The sequence below is a fragment of the Mastomys coucha genome, unplaced genomic scaffold, assembly GCF_008632895.1.
Source record: "Mastomys coucha isolate ucsf_1 unplaced genomic scaffold, UCSF_Mcou_1 pScaffold17, whole genome shotgun sequence".
Classification (NCBI taxonomy): Eukaryota; Metazoa; Chordata; class Mammalia; order Rodentia; family Muridae; genus Mastomys; species Mastomys coucha.
Genome location: NW_022196899.1, coordinates 41,321,744 through 41,330,372, shown reverse-complemented (window position 1 = coordinate 41,330,372; position 8,629 = coordinate 41,321,744).

Here is an 8,629-nt window from a genome sequence, read left to right as displayed (position 1 = left end):
TATCTAAAATTAAAAAAAAATTGAAAAAAAAAAAAAATAGAATAGTGGCTACACCAAGTTCCCCATCCCCCAATGTTACATATCTTTGTTCAATTTCCTGACCTTCTGTATTTCTCTCCTGTGTCCTCCCATACCTGATCCTGCCCTACTTTTCTCTCCTTCTCCTTGCTCCCAGGTTCCTCCCTCTATGTCCTATCTCATGATTATTTTGTTCCTCCTTCTGAGTAGGACTGAAGCATCCACACTTTGGTCTTCCTTCTTCTTGAGCTTCATATGATCTGTGAGTTGTATCATGAGTGTTCTGAGATGTTGGGAGAAGTATAGAGGGTCAGGAAATTGAAAGGTGGTGTGTAGCAGTAAGGGATTGGAACTAGGGGTAGCCACTAGAAATTTCCAGATGCCAGAGTTGCAAGAGGTTCCTAGAACCCAATGGGACTGACGTTAGCCGAAATACCTAACAAAGTGGCTGTCGAACGAACATGTAGAGACCATATCCAGAGGATAGAAACATGGGTGAAGGATGGGGCCACCCATCCATCTCAAAAAATTTAACGCAGAATTGTTCCTGTCTAAAGGAAATGGAGAGACAAAGAGCAGAGGATAGACTGAAGAAAAGGCCATCCAAAGACCACCTCAGTTAGGGATCTATCATATCTGCAGATATCAAACCCAGACACTGTTGCTGATGCTAAGAAGTGCTTGCTGACAGGAGCCTAATACAGCTGTCTCCTAAGAGGCTCTGCCAGAGCCGGACAAATGCAGAGGCAGATGTTCACAGCCAAGTATTGGATTGAGCACGGGGACCCCAATGGAGGAGTTAGTGGAGGACTGAAGGAGATTCCAACCCCATAGGAAGAACAATAACAACTAACCAGACCACTTTAGAGCTCCCAGGGACTAAACAATCAGCCAAAGAGGATACATAGAGGTACCCCTAGGTCCAGCTGCATATGTAGCAGAGGATTGCCTTCTCTGGCATCAAAGAGAGGGGATGCCATTGGTCCTCTGGAGACTTGATGCCCTAACATAAAGGGAAGCTAGGATTGTGAGATGGGAGTGGGTGGAGCACTCTCATAGAAGCAGGGAGAGGGGGTGGGATAGGGATTTATAGAAGGGAAATCGGGAAGGGAGACAACACTAGAAATGTAAATAAATAACCAATAAAAAAGAATACTGAACACTTGACTAAGTCAGAGTCAAGAACCCTCAGAACATATTTCTATGTTGATAATCTGTTTTCTTTTCTATATGTGCTAGCTTCAGCTTTTATTTGACTCAATCAGAGTTAGAGGAAAAAATTACTAAAGCGACACAAAATCAAAATACCTGATGATATTACTTTGTCTTTTCATTGGTTTCCAAAAGAATTTCATGTACCTTAGCATTTTACCAGGACAGCACCTTGAAACAGGTTGTTTCCATGTTAAGTGTACATTACAAAACGTACATGAAAATCATTTTAACTATATATTTTTGAGAATTTCATATGGTTCTCACAGACACAGCCATGTAGGGATAGCAGAAGGTATAACTTCATAGTACAAAGAAGAGTTTTGGAAAGTCTCATAAGCATATGCTGGGTTTGCTACATAATGACCAGCTATGTATCCATCTATATTAGAAAGAAGCTGTGTAGGAACTCTGCAGGTTTGAAGAATGTACATTTCTTGCTAGAGGAATAAACACTTGATTTGTAGAGAAACCTAGTACATACTTGTGTTTAACTTCTTAATGCCTGGTTTCAAAGATGTCTTTGTTTTCCTTACCCTTTCTTACCAATGCTTCAGAAATTATTGAAGAAAAAAGGTTTAAGGATTGTAAGGGTTAGAGGGTGTGAATAGTTATAAGAAAACAGTGTTTTCTGAACAAATCAAATCTGTTGCACATATGAACTCACAGTGGTTGTGAAAGTTTGTACAGGACCTGTTCAAGCATAAACCAGACAAAATTCCAGCAGGGAAACAGGAGGTTACCAAAAGACCTACTGTAGTTAAGGAGCTATTGGCAAACTGCCTTTAGTGGTAGAGGGAAAAATACTTATCTTAATGACTGTGGAAACTTATAAATCACCAACCCCCACCCCACTATTGAAAAGAGAATTTCAGCAGTACAAACAGTACTTGATGTATTTTAAGAAAACCAAAAGGACACACATTTGAGTGGATAGATCTGGGAGAAATCAGGTGTTTGTGAATACTGTATGAAATTTCAAAAACAAGACCTAATCAAGCAGGAGGGAACAAATAAGTCTGTTTTTTTTCTTTTATCTAACTTCAGTGATTGCATTTTCCATATGAAGAAAGTGTACTAAGAATGAGAATCTCCATTAGAGGAAGGAAAACATCACTGCATGTCCAGAAGATGAGCCATGGATTAGCTTCTCAGTCAACAGGATAATAAAAGACAGAAACAAAGAAATAATAATAATAATAATTTTTTTAAAAAGGCAGAAACCATATGCCTCTGCTGTGTTTGCTCTATCATTGCTATGAAGTAGATACTTTAATCCATACATGATGATAAGGCTTGTTTCATCGCAACGCTTGACAGCTGCCACCACAAAGGAATTATCTTTCCTCGAGTAACACACTGAAATTTCTTGTTCTTTAGTTCTATAACAGATGAAAGGACCAGGGGACCTGGACTTTCTAAAGAAAAAATAATTATTTTCTGAATTCAGTTCTGACTTGCACACTCCTTCTCAGACAACCACTTGTTCACACATAACTTCTTTCCCTATGAAATACTCACATTTATCACAGGAAAAATGTAGAGTACTGCGATCTTCTATCAGCAAGTTGTAGCTTTGCAAAGTTATTTGTATTTACTGTTCCTTCAGGCTGAGGAGTGGATGTGTTTTCAATAACTTCCATTGCTGTAATATAATAATTTATACAACTATGTTGTCAGATTCAGTTCAAATTCTCTGTATCAATTTTTCTAGTAATTGGCTTTACTTTAATAAAATAGCCAAAAGTCAACTTAAATGGAGTAAATATTTGCACTATGTCACATTTTCAGTTTAAAGTAGATTTGACCCTTTGTATGTGATCCTACCTCAATACAGAGTACCATGTTACCAGCACGTCTCCTAGCAAACCTGCTGACTTATTAGTGTTACTATTGCTGTAATGAGACCCCATGATCGGAGCAATTTGTGGAGGAAAGAATTTATTCATTCATTTGGCTTATACTTCCAACCACATTACAGTTCATCTAAATAAATAAATAAATAAATAAATAAATAAATACATAAAGTTAGAACAGGACTCAAACAAGGCAGGAATCTGGGGCCAGGAGTGGATGCAGAGGAATGCTGCATACGGGCTTATTCCTCATGGTTTGCTCAACCTACTTTCTTATAGAACCCAGGACTACCCGTCCATAGGCAGCACCATCCACTATGTGCTGGACTCTCCTCCATCAGTCACTAATTAAGAAAATAGCCTGCAGGCTCACCTACAGCCTGATTTTATGGAAGCATTTTCTCAATTGAGGCTCTATCTTCTCAGATGGGTTTTAACTCATGTCAAGTTCACATAAAACTAACCAATACACCTATATACCTCAGGGTGTGTGGAAAGTGAAGGTATGAGAGGACAAAATCTTCCTACCCTCATTAATAAGAAATTCCCTTGGTCTTTGAACCACTTTGTTCTAACTCATAAAAATTCTTTCAGAGATTTCTAGTTGTGTGAGGCTGAACATCAATCCTTTATCCCCAGAGCTTTGGGAGGATGTTCTAGATGCATAATGTAGCAGGATAGTGGGATTTCTTACTCTCTTCCTAATTGCTCCTCTATGACTGGTAGTATAATTCTATTATTTAATAATTTTCCAGTAATGATAAGAAGAATGAGATGACATCATGCGACTGATTATACCTTCAAACATTTAATGTTATATTATTTTCTTAAATTGATGTGCTGGCTTTGAATTCTACTGTGTCACACTGTGATTTCCTTTGTGAATTACATGTGAGAAAAATGAATACTGATGTCTATTATATTGTCACACCAGGCTATTGGTATTTTGATGCATTAATAAACAAGCAGGTCTTTAAAAGATGTTTAATTTATACTCTACATAGATTGCCTTGCACACATTAAACATGGTCAGCTCAGGTTCCATCATCTCTGTAGTACTAAAGCCAAAGAGAAGCTGTTTCCATTAAAACATATAGAAGCTAGCTGAATCCAGTATACAAATTCAGCTCCTCTGTGGTCCTCTTTAGAGTAGAAACACAAGGCTCCACATAGTCTATAAACCTAGTGAAGTCACTATTTTGTGTTTCTTTTACCAACCAGGAATACACATCAATATAAGATTCTGGCCTCTAGTCATTGATATGACTATCCTATATTTGCAGAGGATTTTTAATCCAGTAACATGGTCACCCTGGCAAGGAATCACATCCACAGGCCTTGGTCTGTGTGGTCTGGCTAGAAATCAGACATGCCCTTAGTACACATCTTTAATCTCTCTGGCTGGATTATAGACACATCCTTAGTACACACCTTTAATCACAAAGAATGACATCTAATTGAGGGCAGAAAAAGTAATGAGTTATAAAAAGATTTGACAGAATGAGTCAGAGATAGAAAATGCCCAACTCCCAGGAGAATAGACAGGAAAGAGAGACCACTTAAGAGCAGTGCAGGTAAAGAGTTGAGTGGAATTCAGTTTAATGCAGTTGAGGTGAGTTCAGTGTAGTACAGCTTGGAGAGGCGTTTGAGCCTTAACAGCTGAATTAAACAGCCAGAGTTCAGATAGATCTAAAAAGTGTAAGATTATTTAGCAGTAAGTCTTAGAGCATGAAGCATTCTAGGCCTGGTTAGCAGGTAGAGTCTGAAATCTGAAGTCTTCAAGGTTTGGCTTGCAGAAGATTATATTAGATGTATATAGGACTAAGCCTAGTTACAGTTAGATAGAAACACCATGAGGTCAGCTCAAGCTATGTATTTGTAGATGTTCGGGTTTGGCTCTCATCTTATCCCTTTATCTATGGAAATAAAAGCGATATTTACAAAATTCCAGGGAGAATCATTGTGATTGAAATGATATGTTAAGCCATTCAACTTCTTTGCTTCACATGATTGCAAGTTTAGAGATAGTCACATTTCTACTGTGTTGATGTTTCAGCTCTGTGAAAGAGTGTAACATTTACAATTTCAGTTACTGTCTACTTCATGAAATGTGATTTTTTTATAAAACAATTAGATACACATTTTTACTTCCATTGAATCTCATTTCAGTGATGCTATTTTCCAGAATAAAAAAGACTCACACTAAGTTCTTCAATAAATTCTCCATGAAACATTCAATAACAGCAACAGTTTCTCAAGTTATATGACTTTCTTAAAAATTACATCTCACTCGTTAGTATTAACATTCTTTTTTGGGCTATTTTTGTAGCTTAATTTGTGTACACATTCTTATATAAATACTGGATTAATTTTTGAATAATTACTCCATTAACATAATAATTTTCTAGATAAAATTAAATTTTTACAAGTATATACAGATATATAAAATGACAAAAGACAATTTAAGCTATTAAGACTGTGTAATTAGTAAATGGTAAAATTTATTTTGAATGCCATATAAAATAAATGTATACGTTCTTTTATAAGATAACTTACAAATAATATTGATTTGTTGTTGTATTAAAAAACCCAATAAACATTTATAAATTTTATATATGGTCAAAATTTATTCAAAGTAATCACTCCTGGTTTTCAGTAGAGTCTTAGTGGCTCTTTGTAAAGTCTACACATTTATATAAATCACTTAGCAATGAGCAATGTCTGTTACATCCAAACTTACTTCCATGCCTAAAATAATTCATTGAGTTATTCTAAAGCAATTAAATCACAGAGGACATATGACATTGTTTTAAAATATTAATTTCTGTCATTAATTAGATGCAGATGAGGAAAACTCTACTTCTGAACCTAGCATGTTACTTACAAAAGAAGCAAGCTAAACAGAGGAGTCTGTCTTTATGACTGTAAATTCCACATTCCAGAGATGAAGTTTGTAATAAAGGCAGTAATCAGTTTTGTTTTAAAGTAGAAAAACTTTAAGAAAATTATTTTCTTTTATATTTGTAGTTTTTATTTAAATTCTTTTCTTATACAGTATGTACATACCACAGGTTCCCATACCTCCATTCCTTCCAGGTTACCATGACCTCCTCTCTCCCCCAGTGCAATATTCTCCTTCCATTTGCTTTTAAGATAAGATAGGGACTCTCAGAGAACAAAATAAAATACAACAGGAAACTTCTTATTTCTAGGGAAATAAGATAACATTTTTTAACACCCAACTGAAGTTTACTCCCTCTTCTCCTCTCTTGCTCTCCCTCCCAGTTTCCCTCCACCCCTCCATCCATTCCACCACATCAATTTCCTTTTATAACAGGGAAGATCTCCCATGGATATCTACAAAATATGACATATCAAGTTGCAGTAAGATTAGCCCCCTTATATCAGAGTAAGGCTGCACAGAACAACCCAGTTTGAAAAAAAAATCAGGTCCCCAAAGCAGGCAAAGAGGAGCCAGGAATAGTCCTAGCTCAGACTGAAAGGAGTCTCACAAGAGGACCAGGCTATACAGCTGTAACATATATGCAGAGGACCTGGATCATTACCATGCAGGCTCCCTAGTTGTCAGTTCAGTCTTAGCTAATTTTGCGGAGTTTCTTTTTGTATGCTTGACCCCTAAACCTGGTTTCTATAATTCATCCTCCCACACTTTAGCAGGAATCCCAGAACTCCACCTTCCACCTAATGTTTGGCTGTGGGTCTCTTCATCATTTCCATCAGTTGCTGGATGAAGCCTCTCTGATGACAATTGGGCTAGGCACCAATCTATGACTATAGCAGAATATCATTAGGAATTATTTATTGAACTTTAATGAGCAGTGTCAGGAGTGTATTTCCTCTTTGTCAAGGGTCTCTACTTGGACAATCCAACAATTTCTGTGCTACCTTGTAGTCTTTACCCTAGCATATTTTGTAAGGCAGAATAAACTGTATGTTGAAGCTCTTGTGTTTGAGTTGGTTTCGTGACCTTCTACTGGAAGTCTTGCCTGGTTACAGAAGATAGCTAGTTCATGCTCTGTATCTCCCATTGCTAGGATTCTTAACAAGGGTCACTCCATAAATACTTTGGAGTTTCCATTGCACTAGGTTTTTGGCTCATCCAAGAGATGTCCCCTAGTTTGAGTTGTCTGTCCTAGCAGTCTCTTTTTCCATCTTCCCCATACTTCATTCCTCTTGTTCCCAATCCCTAGCCAAGCCTCAGGCCTGTCCACCAGCAATGTCTATTTATTTCACCTTTCCAGTGGATTTCAGGCATGCCTCTTAATTCTTACTTGTTACTTAGCTTCTCTTGGTCTATGGACTGTAATATCATTTTCCTTTACTTTACACCTTATATCCACTTATAAGTGAGTACATTCCATATATGTCATTTTGGGTTACCTCACTCAATATAATTTTTTCTAGTTCTGTCCATTTGCCTGCAAGTTTAATGGTGTTACTTTGTTTTAACAGTTGCACAATACTTCATTGTGTGACTATACCACATTTTCTTTACTCATTCTTCCATTGAGGGACACCTACATTGCTTCCAATTCTTGGCTATTATGAGGAAAGCTGCTATAAACATAGTTTAACAAGTGTCCGTTTGGTAGGATGGACCTTCCTTTGGGTATATGGCCTGGAGTAGTATTTCTGGGTCTTGAGGTAGGTGGATTCTCAGTTTTCTGAGAAACTTCTGAATTGATTCCCAAAATAGTTGTGCAAGTTTACACTTTTCATTTTCTATGGAGGAGTGTTTCTTTTGCCCCAAATCTTCACCATCATAATCTGTCACTTGTATTATTGATCGTAGCCACTCTGTCAGGTGTAAGATGAAATCTTAGAGTTGTTCTGATTTGCATTTTGCTGATGGCTAAAGATGTTGAACATTTCTTTAAGTGTTTCTCAATCATTAGAATGTTATCTGTTGAGAATTCTCTATTTATATCCGTACCAATTTTTTAAATTGGATTGATTGGTTTACTGATGTGTAGATTCTTGAGTTCTCTATATATTTTGGATATCAACTCTGTCTCTTCACAAGTGTGGGCTTGTGAAGATCTTACCCCTTCTGTAAGCTGCCATTTTAGCCTTTGTAGGCTGTCACGTGTCTTACAGAAGCTTTTGAGTTTCATGATATTTCATTTGTTAACTGATGATCATAGTGGTTGTGCTATTTTTGTTCTATTCTGGACTCTGTCTTCTTGTCATTGTGCTTAATGCTATTCCCCCCTTCTCTTCTATCAGGTAGTGTAGCTGGTTTTATGTTAAGGATTTTGATCAACTTCAACTTCAGTTTTATTCAGGGTGATATATGTGGACCTACTTTCATTCTTTTACATGCAAATATCTAGTTAGACCAACATCATAATTAAAATATTTATATGTATAATGTTGACTTATTTATCAAAAATCAGCTTCCATAGGTATGTGGTATTATGTTTCTGTCAATTCCACTGATCTCTCTGTCTGATATATGCCAATACCATGGGGGTATTATTACTAAGCTTTGTAGTAGAGCTTGAAATCATTGACAGTGATAC